The 21,846-nt window shown below is 38.8% G+C and overlaps 1 pseudogene across 1 annotated transcript; it reads left to right on the top strand.

Moving 5' to 3' along the window:
* The first annotated feature begins 1,547 nt into the window (after nt 1–1,547).
* LOC145104361 (helicase protein MOM1-like) lies at nt 1,548–5,561 on the top strand (annotated as a pseudogene). The gene is made up of 9 exons (XR_013707069.1): nt 1,548–1,646; nt 1,742–2,461; nt 2,521–2,641; nt 2,685–2,793; nt 2,871–3,044; nt 3,092–4,102; nt 4,177–4,488; nt 4,574–4,897; nt 5,127–5,561. The product of XR_013707069.1 is annotated as a helicase protein MOM1-like (transcript).
* The last annotated feature ends 16,285 nt before the right edge of the window (nt 5,562–21,846 follow it).

The raw sequence follows: 21,846 nt of genomic DNA, 5'->3' as shown, positions 1-21,846 counted from the left end.
GGAGGTTAGGAAATTCCCGACTGTTTGTTCGTATGCGGGCCACGACGTGGCCAAGGAAGACCATGACATGGCGGTCGGCTGGAGTCAACATTGACTGTTGACTTTGACCGTTGACCTTGAGGGTTGACTTTTGACTTGTGGACTTTTGTTCAGCCGTTAATGTCCTAATAGGAAGATTACGGTCTTGCCTTGTATGAGTATCTAGGTGGCGTTTAGCACCTGTTTTGGGATTTTGAGGGCGTGTTGACTTTTGAGCTGGTTTGTGAGGTGAGTCTCCTCATAGTACTTGCAGGTTGAAGGCACCAATTCCGGCCCATTGGATTATATTATAGTATGCTAGTTGTCTTTGTGACTCTTGCATGTATTGTATGTCTTTGTATGTATACCGGGCGAGGGCCGATGCCAGGTGGGGCCCGATGAGTGTGTTGGGCAGGGATCATCACATGTTACTAACAGATCTGTTCTAAGCAGGACATGATGGTTTTTGGGAAAGGCCCATTGTATGTATGGTATGAGGAGTTTTGGGGAACTCACTAAGCTTTGTGCTTACGATTTTCATTTTATGTTTCAGGTACTTCCGATTCAAATGGGAAGAGCTCGGGATAATCGCATTGCACACACCATTCTTTTACGTTTTATTGACTCTGATGTACTTTTGGGATGTTTATTGATACACACCGAATACTTTATGGTTTTGACAAACGTATTTGGTTGATGGATTATTTAATATAAAAACAAAGTTTTTGGTTCTGAGCTTTGGGACGTTACAAGTTTGTATCAGAGCCTTGGTTTGAGGGATTCAGGCATACTCTCGGGTGTGCCTGAACTCAAACTGAGGGTTTGGTAGATTTTTCATAAGAAGAAATCACTACAAGAAAAAGACCCTCTTACGACGCGCAAACAACGACACTTATTGATTTATGTTACGTAAAAGAGAGTGACATTAAAAAAGTGTCATCTCTTCAAAAAATTTAAGAATTTAGGTCACGCATTATTGCGTTCCCTTAAATTAGTGTCTTATGTAAAAAAATTAAAAACACTGAGGGCACTTGTGCGTCCTCTGTGAATGTCGTTTTATAATTTTGTTTTAAGTAACGCGCGCGTCTCCTTAAAGGGAAAATGAAATCCCCAAATTTTTTAAACCCCCGCCTTCCAAATCGATCCTCACACTAAATGGTTCAGCGACTGCAACTCCTTTCAATTGTAGCGCCGATCGACAACTACGACCGTCAATCGAAGCTACCAGTTGAACAACCCTTAATCGAAACCTCCACCTTCTCGTCTCTCCTTCTCCACCAGGTTTCTTTTACGCCGGGAAATTTTGTAACTTATATTTTCCTTTACCGTTTTCTTTTACTTTTTCTATAATTATCTCACATGACAAAATCCCCCACCTGTTTCCAAACCCTTCTTCTCTCTCCAACGACGGACATCACCGGCGACACACCTACGGCCAGTCACCGGAGCTTTGTTTGCGTCGGAAAATATATCTACTATTCCAAAAGTCTTTCAATCGTGGATCCTAGTCTCAAGAATAAATGGAAACAATGGATGCACCCGTTCTGGAAGTTCGAACCGAAGGTGAACCTGCTATTGCGGAGAAATTAGGGCAAAATGTTGATCAGATCATCGTGAAGGTTCATGAGGTACGCTTTTTGTTGCTGAATCTTCCGATTGTTTAATTTTCCCAGTTTATATACACTCCATCTTCTTAGGTGACGTATGGTTGAGTAAAATAAAGATTTCTTTTAACAGCTTCAACAATAATCCAAATAAATTCATCTTTTTACTAGAACGCTCCAGTCAACCAAGCATCAAATTATCATCAGTTCACATTGTAATCATATTCAATAGTGATTTCAATCCAGCAAACGATAATCGAAAATTATCAATCGATTCCGATTCACAACAAAAACAAATAATGATTTTTTGTTTGTATTCCAAGAACACACTGGAAGAAAAGATCTTAAAACTTGCTCAACAAAATGTTGCTGTTGATAGTAAGTTGAGTAGGTTGACTTGTGATGCTTTGTTAATGTGGGGTGCGAAAGAGTTGTTTAAAAACTTGGAGAAGTTTCATAGTGAATCTAGAAAGGATATTTCATCTGAAGGAAACTTGTTAAAGGATGTAATGGAGGAGTTTTTGTATATAATTTCCAGCAAAGGTAAAAGTAAAGATGGAGAAAAGTCAATGATCGCTAAATTTCAAACCTGTGGGTATTATGGGAATAGAAATATGCCCTTGATGGAGAACAGCCGCATGTTTTTTGGAGAAATTTATTGGAGGGAAAATACCCACAATGGATATTTGTACATGTGTCAACTTCAAGACAAAGGAAAAGAACACAATATTATGGTGAAACATCGGACACAATTGCCCCTGTTGTTGATGCTGTAAAGAAGCGTAAGAAGTCTCCTGCTTCAAGGCATATAAAATGGGGGACCGGAGGGGCATATGAAGGTAAATTAACAAAATTTTAATTTATTTATGTGCATTGAGTTTTATAATAAATAATTCAGATCTTGTTTCAGGTGTCAATAACGAGTCTCAGTCATCTCCTGAGCTTCTACATCCCACTGTGCATGAGCTTTGTAAAATCCTAAAGTTTCCGATATGTTACTTTTTGACAATAATACAAATGTAACATTTTTAATTATATTTTCTTGACTTAAAAAATAAAAATACAAGAGGATGTCAAGAACAAAGTGGACGGATTTCTTGATTTTGTTCTCAAGAATTATAATGTCAGTAGGGAAGATACTTCTACTCTACAGGCCTTCATGATATCACTGGTATGAACTTTTTTTAAAGCCCTAATTTTTCACATTATTAATGTATTTAATTTTAATGAAGTCATTCATCGTTTCAGTGTTGGATTGGGGCCTCACTGGCAAAACATAAAATTGTTAGAAGGGAGTCTTTTGACCTTGCAAAAAAGCAATTGAATTTTGATTGTAAGGAAGAACAGGTGAATTCTGTTCACTTGAAGCTTGAAGAAGCTAAAGAGGATTTCTTAAAGCAAACAGAGACAGAAGAGAAATATGTTGAAATAAAAGATTTGAAATCACCACCTCAAGCTATTTGGCACAGAGTCAAAGTCAACCGAGCAGAAAATATCAACTGAAAAGTCAACAGAATCAAAATGTTGAAGTATCAGTTGCAGAAAATTTGGAATCTACCGAAAAGCTAAGTGAAGAGATGGAGGAGTTTAATAGGGAATGGGATGACAGAAGGGCATATTTGGAAAATGAGTACAAAGTGGATAAAGCTGTTATTCATCATTTGTATAAGAACCCTTCAATAAGATCAGAGAAGTTAAGATTATTTGACAAAGAATTTGCGAAAAAAATTGAAGAACATGAAAGAGATAAAGATATTCACCTCAAAGAGCTCAAGTCAACACTCCTTGCTGCTGACGTGGATGCTAAAACTGAAACTTCAGTTTCTGTTGGGAATCTGGGTGATAAAATGGCTGAAACGCCCTTGGAATTGGATGGTGGTAGGGTTCAGGATCAGTCCAAAGAAAGGGGTAGTTTGGGCATAGGTGATGACATGGCGGGGGTAGTAAATGAAGTGGTAGGGGTAGTAAATGAAGAAGTTCCAGCTTAGGAAGGTGATGGAAGTGGCAATGATGTTGAATCATTGGAAGCTGATTTGAACCAAGAGAAGAATAGTAACGGAGACGGTAATGGTGTTGAGGTGGTAGATCATGTTGATGACACTGGTGAAACGGGAGTGCCAGGTGGCGATGAAATCAGAGAACATGAGGAAGATAGGACTAGAAAACAAGATGAAGCACATGCTGAGAATCAAACCGATACGCAACCAGCCAATGAAACTACTTGTGAAAATGACGTAAACACCCCTGAAACTGTAAACGACCAACAAACTATGGAACAAGAACAGAACACTTCAACACAGAACTCGGAAGCATGATAAATCACAAATCAGAGTACTCAACCGCCTGAGATAAACCTGTTTGATCTTCCTAACCAAGTGGCAGTGGCTCCACGGATACCAAATCATGGTGATCCACTTCAAGCTGAACTGGAGCGATTATTTGCCCATAGAGATAATGTTACAAAGTTTTATGATGATTTGGTTAGTCTCTAATTTTAATTTATAATATATTTATTTTTGGTATTTCATGTTTTTGGGTGTGTGTATACATGCAGAAACAAAGGATGATATCTGAACGTGACAAGGAAATAGCTGATATGATTGCTCAAATAACTCTAAAATATGAAACAAAGTTTAAAGGTGCAGAAGAAGCTTTTCAGTTAAGAAAGAAGGAACTTGATACAACTGTTAACAGAGTTGCGATGAATAAAATTTTAGCCGAGGCTTTCAGGGCCAAGTGTCAAGATCTCAATCATTCTGGGCCAGAAATGCATATTATTTTTTGATGAATGTGTCTATTATATTATTTCAGGTGCTATAAGCATGAGTTTCTCAAGGATTTCTTTCTTTCTACTGGTCAACTTCATGTAAGTCTGTTTTGCTAAACACTGAGATTTGATTCGGTAAAACAAAAGTAGAAGTTTGTATGTAACTAAGTGTTGTTGAATGTAGGATGTTGCCTACTTGTTGTGGAAAGAATCATGGGAATTAGCAAAGAATCCAATGGAAACTAGAGGATCTCCACTTCATACTCCACGTATAAAACTCATTGAAAAATCTCAAAATCTTTTTGCTGAAACTAAGGAACATTTTTTTGAGTCAAAAGTTGCTGAAGAACATGCTAGATTATTACGGTATGACATGTTTTAAAAGTCCAAAAAACTCTAAACTTACTAAATATTAATTGCGATCATCAGATTAGCTGGTTACATATGCCTATCAGAATGTTTCTTCTTCAGGTCTATCATACTTCCACCTTCTCATCTTAATTATAAGGTAAGTGTCTTATTTGGTGCTTCACTTGCATATATTTATCTTATTACCTCATTTCGTTATTTGTTTTCTTACTATTAGTTAAAACTTTCATTCTTTAAACATTTTATATATTGTATATAGCAAGTTAGCAACTGATTGCACGATAAATAGATAATTTTTCATCTCTTGGTTGATGTGGATGCCAACTTAATATGATGTTTTTTTTATACAATTTGTGTTTCGGATACAGGGGAAAGCTTCAGAACTCAGGCATTTATGGTGGTGGAGGTTTCTAACCCATACTCATCCTTATAATTGAAGTCTTGTTTATTTTTTATTTTACTTAATAGACTAAATGTGGACTAGTCTTAATCTACTAAGTTATATATGAGTGTTTATTATAGCATCCTACTTTCATTTCATATTATTACATATAAGAAGGTTAAATGTAAGAAATAACATAGTATACTTTGATTTCTCAATATGTGAATCTAATGGTTTCATGATTCAAATTTACAGGTCTTGTTGATGTGCATAGTGTCAAACAAAGTAGCTCGGATTTTGTGAAGGTGGTGACCAAGTTCTTGTGGTTCTGCTATTATTTGTTGATGATTTTCATCTCCTTCACACTTGATATTACATTTATTACTATTGAAACGATTATTTGTATGACATTTAATTTTGTGCAACGGATTGTATTTTTATATATGATATTTTTATTTTGTATTATGAAACATTAAATGTTAATTAATTTGAAAATTAGTAAATCTATAAAAATATATATTTTTTGAAACATTTAAGATTATGACTCACAAAAATGTGTGTCATCTTCCTTTATGAGAGGGGATTTAGTGATACGCATTGCGTGTCGTAAACGTGTGTCGTAAGGTTACGACATGCAAATGCGTATCGTCTACCTTTATGACAGGGCCTTCTTTGATACTCATTGCGTGTCGTAAATGAGCGTCGTAAATGCGTGTCGTAAATGCGCGTCGTCTATAGACGATGCGCAAAAGTGTATCGTCTCTCGTTATGACAGGGCCTTCCTTGACACGCATTTGCGTGTCGTCTGAGCGTTTTACGAAACGCATTGTGCGTCGTAAAAGACTGTTTTTCTATTAGTGAATGTTTTATAAAAGAGTTTTCTAATAAAAGAAAGGGGTGTGGTGTATGCAATAGACCGAGCTCAAGTAAGTTTTTTCCAAAATACCCATGCATATTCTCGCGATATGCTTTGAATTGTGAATCTGTGAATCGCATGCTGGACTAAGGCTAAGCATCTGGTTAGGATTTGCATGATAGAATGTAGGAGATATGCTTTTATATGCCTATTTTATGAGCTTGTAGACTTGCATGGTAGTATTAGATCATTCAGTGATAGGATGCCTTGTTTAGGTTATGCTTTGATTCTATTTACTCGATGCTCGAATGCTACTTGCTTTATGCTTTTAGGGTTCCTATTATCATCAGCTAACTAGTAAGCAAATACGCTAAGTTACATATTTCCGAGATTAGATAATTTCAGAAGGTTAGGTTTAACCCTATTGCACAGCTCTTGTCTGAGTCCAACCGTTGTAGTGTGAGACCTTTCGTTCAAAGAATTATCTGGTGTCAGTGATATGTAATAGTGTATGTGAGCTAGTTAGAGGGTGTTAGAGGGAGTACCTTCTACATCTGATAGCGAAGAGTAGTATGGTGGTAGTCCTAGGAAAATCTTGGAGGTGATTCGGTGCCGAGAGCTTTGTTGTGATAGGGGCTGTTTGGATTGATATTGAAGTATCTTGGAGGATTTGGGGCGATCCTTGAGGAAAGTACGGATAGATGTGGAAGGTAGTATGGACCCGTACTATTGGAAGAAGAGGATCCGTACTCGAGTCAAGGAAAGTCAAGATGATACCAGGGAGCTTGTAGAATGTGGGATTCTTCGAGAATATTCTGATGGTTTGCATGGACTATTTTCAGTATGGTGGCCAGATGAGAAGGTTCTGGCAGTGGTTCGGGTTCTGTCTCTGGGGCCGGACATATAGATGAGCAGATGCAGGAGTTCATTTCACCAGAGATTACACGAAGTATTTTGGAGCAGACTCTTGTAATCTTTGGTACGATCAAGGTGGGTATCATGGAGATTCTAGATGAGCGCTTGGGTGCTTTTCATTCTGATATGGTGGTGATGGTAGGAGCATGCACTTTGACTTTCAGATAGTTCCGAACATGTGGAGCCCCGGAGTTCATCGGGAAGAAGGGTCTGATTGCGAGCATGCATTGGTTAGCGGATGTCACGAACACCTTCCACACTAGTTTTTGTCCTGCGGGGTAAAATGTCAGACTTGTATCCTGTCTTCTGAAAGATAGAGCTCGATACTGGTGGGACGAGGTTGGTCACGCCTTGGGAAGCGAGGCAGTTGATTCGATGAATTGGGAGGATTTCGTGACGAGGTTTCGAGCTGATTTTGCACCCTCGATTGAGGTCCAACAGTTGGCGAGGGAATTTCAGGACCTTCGCCAGACTACTAAGGCAGTGGCGGAGATCACCGCTATGTTTCATGAGAGGACATTGTTGTTTCCGCAGTATGTGGCGGGCGAAGGAGAAGAGGAAGGTGAGATATCACGATATGTTGAGGAGCGATATCAAACAGTTTGTGAGCATATCCAGTTGCATGACACTGGAAGATATGGTGACGAGAGCTAGGGAGAGGGAGATTGATTTGGAGATGGAGAAGAAAAGGAAGTCGGACCAGGTTCAGAGTTCATAGGGCTCGGGAAAGAGGCCCAAGGTGTTTGATTCGAGATTGAGGGTCCAGCATGGTCGTGGCCGCTTTGGCAAGTGCGGCAAGACGCACGATGGAGCTTGCAGGGTGGGTGGTTATGGCTGCTTCAAGTGCGGCAGTACGGGACATATCATCAAGGATTGCACTATCACCACCACCACCCAGGTATATTATATGATTTGCTTTCATTACGGTTAAAGAGCCCATAAGAAGGCCAACTGCTCGAGCCTAGCAGTAGCAGGACTAGTTGCAGCACCCGCTCCGGCGACCTTAAGGATTACAAATGGTCGTCAGGGCAAGGTGGAGGCACCTGTTGTAAGGAGTAGAGCATTTCAGCTGACAACTGAGGAGGCTCGTGCAGCACCAGATGTTGTGACAGGTATGTATCTTCTCCTTATCTCTTTATTTATGTTGATTTTCCTGCTTATATCTGTGTTTTATTTTTAGGGTCGTTCCTTGTGAATGGTATCTCTTTATTTATGTTGATTTTCCTACTTTCCTGCTTGTATCTCTCGCGCTCAACAAGAGGTTTGTCGATGCTCTGGGGGAGTTGGAGTATCCATTAGAGGTTGAGATTGCTGATGATCGACCTGTGCAAGTATAGAGGGTTCAACGGGGCTTTATATTGGAGTTGTTTAGTAAGCGGTACCCGATTAATTTAGTTACTATTCCTCTGCGTGAGAGCAAGGTTATTATGGGAATGGATTGGTTGAGCCCCAATGGGGAAATTATTGATTGTGAGCATCAGATGGTACGTATTCAGACCCCAAGTGGGGGAGAGTTAGTGATGCAGGGAGAGGGTGTTCAGCATGGTTCGTTTCTATGTTCAGCAGCTAGGTCAAGACGTTATCTCCAACAAGGTTGTTCTAGATTTGTGGCTTATGTGATCGATACCCGGGAGAATGGTAAGACGACTATGAGTGATGTACCGATTGTTTGTGAGTACCCAAATGTGTTCCTGGAGGATTTGCCTAGAGTTCCTATGGAGAGGCAAGTGGAGCTTCAGATTGACTTGGTTCCAGGTGGGGTTTCGATAGCTAAAGCACCTTATCGGTTGTCACCTCCAGAGATGAAGGAGTTGTCTACATAGCTGCAGGAGTTGTTATACAATGAATTTATTTGGCCGGGTAGTTCACTGTGGGGAGAATCGGTCTTTTTTGTGAAGAAGAAGGATGGGTAGCATCAGATGTGTATAGACTACCGGGAGCTGAATAAATTAACGGTGAAGAACTGTTATCTACTTCCGAGGATTAACGATTTATTTGACCAGCTCCAGGGTGCATCTTGGTTTTCCAAGACTGATCTGGGTTCGGGTTATCATCAGATGATACACAGAAGATGGCCTTCCGAACTCGTTATGGTCATTACAAGTTTGTGGTGATGCCCTACAAGCTCACCAATGCTCCAGCTGCATTCATGGATCTCATGAATCGTGTATGCATGCACATGATTGATCGGTCCATGATTATGTTTATTGATGACATCCTGGCCTATTCCAAGACCCAGGAGCAGCATGAGGAGCATCTGAGGGAGGTATTGGAGACTTTGAGGAGCGAGAGGTTGTATGTGAAGTTCTCCAAGTGTGAGTTCTGATTGCGCGAGGTGCAGTTTATGGGACACCTTTTGAACCAGAACGGTATTCTGGTCGATCCGGCCAAGGTTGAGACGGTGATGAGGCGAGAGGTTCCGAGGTCTCCATCTAAGATTCGGAGTTTCCTTGGATTGGTGGGTTATTATCGGAGATTCATTCAGGAATTCTCCAAGATAGCGGTTCCTTTGACCTAGTTGACGAAGAAGACCGTCACGTTTCGTTGGGGGCATGAGTAGCAGGTAGCTTTTGAGACTCTGAGGCGGAGATTGTGTGAGGCGCCGATTCTGACCCTGCTGGAGGGAATTGAGGATTTTGTAGTGTACTGTGATGCATCAATCACAGGTATGGGTGCAGTGTTGATGCAGCGGGGTCACGTGATCGCTTACGCTTCGAGGAAGCTGAAGCCTCATGAGGCGAATTATCCTACACATGATCTGGAGTTGGGGGCTGTGGTTTTTACCCTCAAGATATGGCGACATTACCTCTGTGGATACTGTTGTCCTATATACACGGATCACAAGGGTCTGAGGTATGTGAGGATCATCTGAATCTGAACATGAGGCAACGCAGATGGTTAGATGTGGTGAAGAATTATGATTGTACAATCCTTTATCACCCGGGGAAGGCCAACATGGTAGCCAATGCTCTTAGCTGTAAGGCGGTAAACACCCCGATCAAGGATGTATGTTTGAGGATGACCGTGATCACCCCACTTTTAAAGCAGATTCGAGTGGCTCAGTTTGAGTCCATGAAGGAAGAACATCGGAAGAGTGAGCGCAGAGTGGGTCAGGTGGCTTGATTATGATAGCTGAGGATTATTAACCCTTCATCGTAGGGTGTGGGTTCCATATTAGGGTGGTGTGTGTTAGGTTTTGATGGAGGAGGCGCACAAGTTGAGGTTCTCTGTCCATCTCGGAGCGACAAAAATGTATAAAAATCTCCGGCTTGACTATTGGTGGCCATGCATGAAACGAGACGTCACCTGGTATGTGGGGAGGTGTTTGACTTGCAAGAAAGTCAAGACCGAGCATCAACGACCTCATGGCAAAATGGAGTCGTTGAGTGTTCCCGTATGGAAATGGGAAGAAATTATGACAGATTTTATCACAAAATTGCCTCGGACGGCGCGCCCAGTGGATTCAATATGGGTCGTTGTGGATCGATTGACCAAGATCGCATATTTTATTCCGATCCAGGAGAGTATTTTGGCAGAGAAGTTGGCTGATATCTACATTCGGGAGGTGGTGGCATGGCATGGGATGCCAGTTTCTGTGGTCTCTGATAGGGATGTCCGGTTTACGTCCAAGTTTTGGAAAAGATTCCACGAGGAGTTGGGTATTGATCTGCACTTCAACACGACTTTCCATCCACAGACTAATGGACAGAGCGAGCGGACTATCCAGAAATTGGAGGACATGCTGCGGGAATATGTACTGGATTTTGGCGGTAGTTGGGATATGTATCTGCCTTTGGCAGAATTTTCGTATAACAATAATTATCACGCCAGCAGTGATCGACTTTCTTTTGAGATGCTCTATGGTCGGAAGTGTAGGAGCCCGATATGTTGGGGTGGGGTTGTTCAGCGGGTTATGGGGAGTATGGAGGTGGTACTCAAGCCGACTGAATTGATCCAACAGGTCCGCGTCAAACTTCAGATAGCACAAATCCAATAGAAGTGTTACACAGATAGACACCGATCAGACTTAAAGTTCCAGGTTTGGGACATGGCTCTCGTGAAGGTGTCTCCTTGTAAAGGTGTCATCCGATTCAGGAAGTGGGGCAACCTGGGCCCCAGGTATATTGGTCCTTTTAGGGTTTTAGCCCGGGTGGTCAGGGTTGTGTATCGCTTGGATCTGCCCGAGGATCTCATTCAGATTCATAGCATTTTTTATGTCTCTCAGCTGCGAAGGTGTTTGTTTGATGATTCCGTAGTGGTTCCATTGGAGGACATTCGGGTGGATGATCTCCTGAATTATATAGAGTGACCGGTGGCGATTCTTGACAGGAGTACGGAGAATCTGCTAAACAAAGTTGTGGATCTCATGAAGGTGCAGTGGCAGCACCGAAAGGGTTCAGAATGGACGTGGGAGCCGGAGGACGAGATGAGAGAACATTACCCCCGAGTTGTTTGAGGTGGCGGACTTCAAGGACGAAGTCTAATTCAAGTGGGGGAGAGTTGTAATGTCCGGATCTTGAGGTACTTTATTCGTAATTAAATTATCATTTTGAGGATTGCCATGACGTGGTGGAGGCACCACCACGACGTGGGGAGGTGAGAAGGGTTCGCGTGTTTTATTTAAGCCACCATGACGTGGCAGTATTGGCCACAACGTGGTGGATGACTGACGAGAAAACCCTATTTTTTTGGGTTTGTTCCCTATTTAAAGGAATAAGGAGGCTAGGGTTTACTCATACTTAGCCTCCATCAGTCCCTGCAAGCCCTAAAGCAAACCCTAATCACTTTCCTCCATTATTGAGCTAGTTTTGGTGTTCCTTGAAGCTAAAGAAGGAATAAGGGGAAAAAGGAAGCAAAGATCAAGCAAGCAAGTCTCCATTCTTCACCTTAGCACTTTTCTGGACCTTTGTAAGTGTCTAAGACTCGATTTTTATCATGCCATGTTGCTAGATCTTGAGTTTTGTCCCATAAACTTCTTTTCTTTTTTATTGGGATGGTGAGATCTCTTAAAGTTTGCAACTTTATGAATCTCTGGGGCATTTGGTGTAATTTGTGCCTTGGATCTGGAGTTTGGTTGGGTTTTCAATCCATGCATGAGACTTAGGACATAAACCCTCAATTTGACCTAATATAGGTTCAAGGCATGCATTGTACATGCATGTCTATAAATCACCAGCTTTAAGGTTAGTTTTGGTGCTAGAATCACTTCTGGAAAGGATGGACTTCGGACCTTATGGAATAAGTGCTTATTAGTTAAGTTCTTGCATTGTTATCCTTCTAGATAACATTTTGGACCAGATCTGAGCTTTGGAGCTCTTGGAATCGAAGAAAACAACTTAATGCATTAAGTTGATTAGATCCTCGGCTACTATGGCGTGGTCATAGGTCACCACGGCATGGAGGCTGGGAATTTCCCGACTTTTTGGTTGTATGCGGGCCACGACGTGGCCAAGGAAGACCTCGACGTGGCGGTCGGCTAGAGTCAACATTGACTGTTGACCTTGAGGGTTGACTTTAGACATGTGGATTTTTGTTCAACCCTTAATGTCCTAATAGTTAGATAAAGGTCTTTCCTTGTATGATTATCTAGGTGGCGTTTAGCACATGTGGAATTTTGAGAGCGTGTAGACTTTTGAGCTGCTTTGTGAGGTGAGTCTCCTCACAGTACTTGCGGGTCAAAGGCACCAATGCCGACCCATTGGATTATGTTATAGTATGCTAATTGTCTTTGTGACTCCTGCATGTATTGTATATGTTTGTATGTATACTACGCGGGACCCGATGCTAGGCAGGGCCTGATGAGTGTGTTGGCCGGGGCCCATCGCATTTTACTGATAGATTTGTTTCGATTGGGGAACTCACTAAGCTTTGTGCGTACAGTTTTCAGTTTATGTTTCAGGTACTTCCGGTTCGAATGGGAAGAGCTCGGGATCATCGTATTGCACACACCATGATTTTCCGCTTTATTGACTCTGATGTACTTTTGGGATGTTTATTGATACACACCGAATACTTTATGGTTTTGACAAACGTGTTTGGTTGATGGATTATTCAATATAAAAACAAATTTTTGGTTATGAGTTTTGGGACATTACAAATTTAGATTTAATATTTACCTTTTAATTAAACATTTAATTAATTTGTATTAAATCTTTTAAGGATTATCCATTATCTTAATTATTTTATAATTAAATAATAGAGGTTTCTTTTGATACTTCCTCAATTTTCGAATTAGCGTTTTATAATTATCTAGTCTTAAGGTTTAAATTTTAATCGATTAAAATAACAATTAATGACTAATAATCATCCTACATTTAAAAAAAGCATGTAAATCCTGAAATCCTATGGTAGTCAAAAGCGCGACGCGCCAGCCTACAGTTACGCCGAGCCCTATGATTGTCGGGTTTTCTCGGTTCCTTAGGTATCGATTTCCAGTTTCATAATACGCACTAATAACAAAAAATCCAAGGCTTTGATATCACTGATGAGTTTCTTGGTTACAATAAAAAAATTTACACAATGGATTTAACATAAGATCTTATGGGTACATGTAACCTAGAAAACTATGGTATTTTCTCAATTATATCAACATACTTTATGAAAGAACATCTAACCTACTAATATTGAAATTTACTAGGCTATAAAACATACCTTTTATAACAATTGAATGATGTAAGAAAACCTCTTGTGAAAACCTTTGGAAAGCTAGCTTCAATAATGTGGAATCCTCTAATGTGTCACATCCAAACCCTAGAAAACCTAGTATCGAAATTTGGATAGAGGGGGAGGGAGAAATTTGATTCATTCTTGTGTAGGACAAGGTATCAGTTTTACAAAGGGTTACGACCCTTTATATAGCTACCAGATAATCCTGAAACCCTAGGTTTGAATATTAAAATAATAGTATTTTAATTTGTCTCATATTTGGTTTCCTTATCTGATTTATGACACTTCCAAAACTCTTCCCAGTCCTCCTCAAAACTGTCCATAGGGGAAGGTTCTAGAATTGCCTCCCTTTGCTCAATTATTGAATAATTGCAATTAAACCCTTGCACCCTTAATTAATTCTAATTAACCGAAAATTAATTCCAATTAATGTTGATTAATTCTTAATTAATTATTAAATATTTCCAATTAATATATTAATCATATAATTTATAAATAATCATTTACCTATATATTAAGATCATTCCTAGTTATTTTCCTGGTTATGAGGACAACCCAAAAAGGACATTACTTTTATTTACTGAGATTATACCAATTTAGTTAAGACCTTAGACACTTAATCCAATAGTAGCATATGCCTCGAGACAACTGACGGTTCATGAGTGAAACTACCCAACGCTTAATCTAGAGCTAACGACGATAGTCTTTGCCTTGAAGATTTGGAGACACTATCTTTATGGTGTTAAATGAAAATTGTTTACATATCATAAAAGCCTACAATACATCTCTACTCATAAATAACTGAACATGAGATAGAGGCGATGGCTAGAACTACTCAAGGACGAAGATTGTGAGATATTTTATCATCCTGGCAAAGCAAATATCGTAGTTGATGTTTTGAGTAGAAAAATGAACCCAAAGTGGAAAAGAGAAAGATCCTTGAGGATTGAAGTGATCTCAACAATTGTAGAGAAGATCAAGGAAGCTCAGACAAGAGCTTTAGCAGAGGATAAGAAGAAAGAAGAACATTTGAGAAAGACATTAGTGTTTGAGGAAGACAATCAAGGGTTAAAAGTATTCCAGAATCGTATTTAGGTGCCAAAGATGGGTGGTATATGATATATTTTCATGGAAGAGTTTTATAAAACCATGTACTCTATACACCCAGGCAGCAACAATATGTATTTAGATCTGAAACCCTATTGCTAGTGGCCAACAATGAAGATCGACATGGAACCATATATGGCTGAATGTGTGACTTGTTCAAGAGTTAAATCACAATATCAGAATCCATATGGGAACTTGGAGCAGTAAGTGGGATGACATTACCATGGATTCCATAACAAAGTTTCCAAATACGAGAAAAAGACACGACATGTGGGTTATAGTAGACGAGTTTAAGAAGAGTGCACACTTATTAGCCGCACAAGAGACCTGGTCTATGGAAAAGTTGGCAGAAACCTATGTTAAATATATTGTCATATTTCATGGTGTACCCTTATCGATTGTATCAGACAGAGATAGTTGATTTACTTATAGATTTTGGAAGATTATGCATGAAGAGATTAATATGAAACTGTGTTTAAGTACTTCTTATCATCCACAAATTGACAGACATAGTGAAAGAATTATCCAAACATTGGAAGATATGTTAAGGGGATGTGCTTTAGAATTCACTGGTAGCTGGGATGACGACTTACCATTAATCGAATTCGCTTACAACAATATTTATCACTCAAGCATCAAGATGCCTCCTTATGAAGCCTTGTACGAAAGAAAGTGTAGTATGCCATCATGCTGGCTCGAAGCTGGAGAAAAAAAAATTGTGGGGCGTGGAATTTTTCAACAAACCGCAAACAAAGTGAAGATCATTCGAGAAAGAATGCTAGTTGCTCAAAGTCATCAGAAAAAGCTATGTAGATATGAGACATCGACCTATGACTTTTGAGATCGGTGATCAGGTGTTGCTTAAATTCTCTCCATGGAAAGGACTTATTAGATTTGGAAAATGAGGGAAGACAAGTCCACCATTTATCGGGTTGTTCAAAGTACTTCAGAAGATAGGGAATCAAGCATACAAGCTTGATTTGCCAATTGAACTTGAATATATTCATAACACCTTTCATGTTTGTTACTTTAGGAAGTGCTTGAGAGAAGAACCCGATATGATTCCATTTTCGGAATTAAGAGTAGATGAAAACAAAATTTTAAATGAAGAACCTTAAGCATTTGTCGATCGTAAAACGAAGAAGTTTAGATACAAGATGATCGATTTAGTGCTTGTGCGATGGAAACAAACGGTGGGGCCAAACCCACTCATAAAATATATATTGTGTCTTTATCGGATTTTATAAAGGTTTAGAAGATTCTTCATAGGCCACATATGGTAAAAAAAATTCTAGTTGTATAAAAATAAGAAGAAAAAACTTTTTTAATGTTTAAGGTTGACTTTGAGAAGTCGCTTGATTCTCTTAGCTGGAATTATCTACCAAATTATTTCTTTTTTCAGCTTTGGTAACAGATTGCACGGGTGGATTATGGCATGTCTTTCTATATCTCAGTCCCGTTGGATAAAGGTGTCTAAGGTCTTAACTAAATTGGTATAATCTTAGTGAATAAAAGTAAATTTCTTTTTAGGTTGCCCTCATAACAAGAAAATAGCTAGGATATATATATATATATATATATATATATATATATATATATATATATATATATATATATATAATGATTTTTAATAGATTATATGATTAATATATTAATTAGAAATAGTTAATAACAAGGTTGTTTAAATCTCAATTTTGATCTTACGATCTTACAATTTTAAGATTCTACAAGTGAAAAACGATCTCAATCGCAGTACGATCCCAATCCCACCTCTTTAGTTTTATTATATAGTCGAGTATCAAAAATTCGTCTATTCATACTTGAAATCGAGCGTCACAAGTTGCAAAAGTCTTCTACATCATCGCCTTTTTATCAACTCACCTCGAGTTAGGCATGGCACACCCATAATAATCCCTTTGTGATCTTATGTCTTACGTATACATGATTAAAATAATCTTATTTCTAATTAAGATGTTTTATTCTTAATTTTTGCGGTTTGCAACAACAAAAATTATGGGGGATGCTTAAGAAGTTAAAGTTAATTACACCATTTTGCAAGCAAATTTGAATATGAGTTCATTTTGGTAGGATCTTACGATCAAGATTTTGCAAAACATAAAACGATTTTAAGTAGGATCTCCATTTTGACAACCTTGGTTAATAATTAAATAAGAATTAATCAAAATTAATTGGAAATTAATTTTGGATTGATTAGAAGCAATTAAGGGTGCAAGGTTTGTGTAACACCCATAAAAATTCAAGCCAATTTAAAACTTTTTAAAACATTCAAAACCAATAAGTTATTACAATTTGTTTTCAAAATAGTTTCATATCAGAGTTCCCAGAAATCACAATCATAAATCGAGGAAGTGTACGGTCATGCCTTCGCCTTCCCGCGGTCATCCGTTGTACCTGAAACAATAATCGATAAATGTAAGCTCGAAGGCTTAGTGAGTTACCCCCAAAAATACCCATACACATAACAATACACATATAATAACAAACAACATACTATGGGTCCAATCAACCATCGGGTTGGAATACCCCAAGCCCTCAACCATCAGGTTGGAATGCCCACATACTACGAGTCCAATCATCCATTAGGATGGAATACTCTCGGCCCACAACCATCGGGTTGGAATGCCCACATACTACAAGTCCAATCATCCACCGGGATAGAATACTCTTGGCCCACAACCGTCGGGTTGGAATGCCCACATACTATGAGTCCAATCATCCATCGGGATTGAATACTCTTGGCCCACAACCATCAGGTTGGAATGCCCACATAATACGAGTCCAATCATCCATCGGGATGGAATAATCTCGGCCCACAACCATCGGGTTGGAATGGCCACATACTACGAGTCCAATCATCCATCAGGATGGAATACTCTCGGCCCACAACCATCGGGTTGGAATGCCCACAACCAATCAAACATGTGCACCTATATCAGATAATCATATAACGGTGTATAAAGACAACATACTAGGGTCCACTCATCCTTAGGATGGAATACCCTCAACTACCATAACAAGCATGTGCACATATAACAGGTAATCACCTAACAACATACAAACAGACAGACCAAACTACAAGTCACTAAGCGTAACCATCCTATCTACCAGGATATCGATCTAATCTATCACAACAGCAACAATCCGAGTAATAATTCAAAGGGCCGGCCTTGGTGCCTTAGACCCTTGGATATAGTGAGGATAACTCACCTTGCAATGCCGAACTGAACCACGAAATCACGCTTCCGAAATACTGCCCCAAACTCCAACACCTATAACCACCAATAATCCATTTCCATAAATACCCATTTACCAAATACCCTCAAAAGTCAAACATGGTTAACCCTGGTCAAAGTCCAAGTCAACAGTCAAGGCCAACAGTACATGTTGACCTAACTCTTCGAGTCCAACAACTGACTCGTCGAGTTCCTCTAATTATGAAACCCTAATTCAAAAATTGAGGAAGTATAAAAGAAAATAATATTATCTAATTATAAGATAATTACAAGATAATTATGAAACCCTAATTAATTAATTGTTTAATTAAAGGATAAGGAAACAACCTATAGAATGACCATTGGGTGTCCTTTTCACACACCGCTTCTTTGTGTGGTGGATTTTCATTAGCCAAAATGGTTATGATAGGACATTAATCACATTAAAAGTATTACTCCCTCCGTCCCAAAATTATAGTCCATCTTTCCTTTTTGGTTTGTCCCAAAATAATAGTCCATTTCTAAAAATAAATAACATTTTTACCAAAATACCCTTCATTATTACTTAACCAACTAAGCATTTAGTGGAACATTAAATGCAAAGTAAGGACAAAACTGTCATTTTATTAAATAAAGTTAGTGGTAATTAATGCTTTTCTTAATATGTGTGTTTTTTGTCTGTGGACAATAATATTGGGATGGAGGGAGTATATAAAATACTAGAATATTCTATAAAATCCCACTCTAGTTACTTTAGAAAAATGTGAAATTATATGCTAATCTATGTAAACACACATTGTTTCTTTATGAGTCGTTAGTGGAGCATGCGTGATTAGCCGACATACTAATTTGGGACTGCAAAGATGAAATGATGGTATAACCCAAAATTTATCATTGCTTATGGAGCATGTGTGGTTACTGGTACATCAATGTGAGATCATAAATGACATCGAGTGTGTCATGCGGGTTTTCATGGTTATTCATATCTTGTTTGTGATTCTCGGTATCCCAGTCACAAATCAAAGAGCATAATCTGAGATTAAACATGTCATTAAAAAGTTCAATGAATCTTAAAAGATCTAGGAATTTCATAGAGATTGAAATTGGTAAAGTGCATTACCTACCTAAAATAAATTTGCAATTTGATTATAGCATCCCTCTTCTTATTACGGATTGTATATATGGATCCTAGCCTTATATATTTATTTGGTTTAAATTATTAAGGATTCAAACAACTAAATAAAACTTTATCTCTTATTATAGATGTCTGGAACTGGTGATCTTCCTCCTCCACCTCCACCCACTCAACACTTGAATTTCACTATATTGTCAAATTTGTCAAAAGACAAGCTTAGTGGTCCAAACTACACGAAGTGGATGCGAAATTTGAAGATGACACTTCGCTATGAGAACAAACAATATGTTCTCGAAGTCTTGTTCCTAAAATTGACATTGTGACTCCTACTCCTAAGGAAATTGTTGAACATAAACAACATGTTGATGACGCCATCAAGGTCGCTTTCATTATGATTGCAACTATGTCACCTGATCTAAAAAATTCCTATGAGGAATATTGGCCCTATGAAATGAACTTGGATCCTGTTCAAATGTTCCACAAGAAAGTGAGACAATAGTGTTATGAGGTCATCAAATCCCTGATGGCATGAAAACTAAAAGAAGGAAAATTTGTGTGTCCTCATGTGCAAAAGATGCAGAGACGTGGAACGACTAAAAAAGCTCAATGTGAATTTTGACAAGGAGCTAGCCATTGATATGGTACTCAACTCCATGCCAAGTAGTTATGATCTATTTATCCTAACTAATCATTTGAACAACATGGAAATGACATTGATTGAACTACATAGTCTGTTGCAAACTACTGAAGTCGGGATAAAGAAGTCTTATTCCAACAATATTGCAATTGCCCCTGTCTTGGTCATTCAACAAGTAAAGGGGAAGAAAAGGAAGGCCTACTCCCAACCCAAATGGAAAGGGAAAGCCTACTTTAGAGAGTCCAATGGTGGGTCTAAGGGAAATGTCAAATTTGATGTTCCACCTTTCGGTGATCCGAAAGAGGTTGTGTGCTTTCATTATGGCCAAAAGGGAGATTAAAAGAGAAGCTTCCCAAAGTAATTACAAGAAATGAGAAAAGAAAAGGACAAGGTGTCTAGTTTCACATCTATTATGTACTCTATAGAAATCAATAACACCCAGATTTCTAATTCTTGGGTCCTTGATACAGGATGTGGTTTACACATTTGTTATGATATATAGGGACTAAGGGAAAGTGAAAGGGTCGAGCATGGGAAGCTGAACCTAACCATGGGGAATAGGCGCACATCGAATGTTACCAGGATTGGGACTTATGATCTTGTGTTTGGTGATAATGTTAGGGTTGATTTAGATAATTGTTTCTATTCCTAAAAAATGAAAAGAAACATAATTTCTCTTCTTGCTTTATTTAGACAGGGTTATCATTATGTGTTTGACAATAATGATGGTGCAATTTTGGTTTATAAAAATGGTGTTTTTATTTTCAAATATTATCCTTGTAACAGTGTCTATGAAACTCTTATGTGTGTAAATGAACTTGGAAATAATGTATTTAATATTGATTATTGTATTGGTTTAGACAAGAAATGCTTATGGCATTATCGTCTTGGGCAAACAAACAAGAAACGCATCCCCCGACTCCAAAAGGATGGAGTGTTGGAATCAGTTGACCTAAAGTCGAAAGATGCATGTGAATCTTGTCTATTAGGCAAGATGACTAAGTCACATTTCACAGGAACTTGTGAAAGAGGTGAAGGACTGTTAAACCTTATCCATACTTATGTATTCGGTCCCTTCACATCCCCCACAAGGGATGGTAATCGGTACTACGTGAGATTTACTGCTGATTATAGTATATATGGTTATATCTGCTTAATCAATGATAAATCAGAAACCTTTGAAAAGTTCAAGGAACTTAAGCATGAAGTAGAGAATCAATTGGGAAAGAAGATAAAGATGTTATGATCTGATAGAGGTAGAGAATATCTTAGTATCGAGTTCAACGACTATATTAAGGAATGTGGAATAGTTTCACAATTGAACCCTCCTAGGACACCACGACTTAATGGTGTACCTGAGAGGCAAAATCGGAGCTTGCTTGACATGGTTCATTCCATGATGAGTCGAGCTTCACTCCATATATCGTTCTGGAGGTATGCCCTGGAGAAAGTTACCAATATCTTTAATATTGTTCCTACCAAAAAGGTTTCCAAAACACATGATGAAAGGTGGAGCGGGAAACCTTCCTCGCTTGCACATATCAAGGTCTGGGGTAGTGAGACTCTCATTAGGCGCGAGGCCAAAGACAAATTGGAGATTAGATCTAAGAGGTTTACTTCCATTGGTTACCTACAGAAATCGTTTGTATACTTGTTCTATAGACCAACTGATAACATGGTCTTTATAGCTCGAAGAGGGGTCTTTCATGAGACAGACCTCATATCCAAAGGGGACAATGGGAGTATGATGGAACTTGAAAAAATTCAAGAGTCATCCAATGATTAAACCTTACAAATAAACCCGAGGGTGAAATACATGTGGAGCCCATTGACAATTCGTTACCTCTTCATCAATCTAGTAAAGTTAGCATGTTACCCTTATTTTTTGGTTTCCATATAACTACGGATGGGGACACGTTTATTAGTGACAATACCTTGATAATTTTGGATGAGACAACTAACTACAAGGAAGCGATGGCAGGCCCTAAGGCTGCCAAATGGAAAGATGAAATGGATATCAAGATCCAATCCATGTACGATAACCAACTATGTACTTTGGTTGATCATACACCCAGTTAAAAGACAATGGGTTGTAAATGGATCTTCAAGAAGAAGACCGAAATGGATGGTAATGTACAGACATTCAAGGACATACTG

The sequence above is a fragment of the Lactuca virosa genome, chromosome 4 (assembly GCF_052849685.1).
Source record: "Lactuca virosa cultivar CGN04683 chromosome 4, Lactuca_virosa_CGN04683_v6, whole genome shotgun sequence".
In the NCBI taxonomy this organism is placed as follows: Eukaryota; Viridiplantae; Streptophyta; class Magnoliopsida; order Asterales; family Asteraceae; genus Lactuca; species Lactuca virosa.
This window is presented reverse-complemented; position numbering and strand designations above follow the sequence as displayed.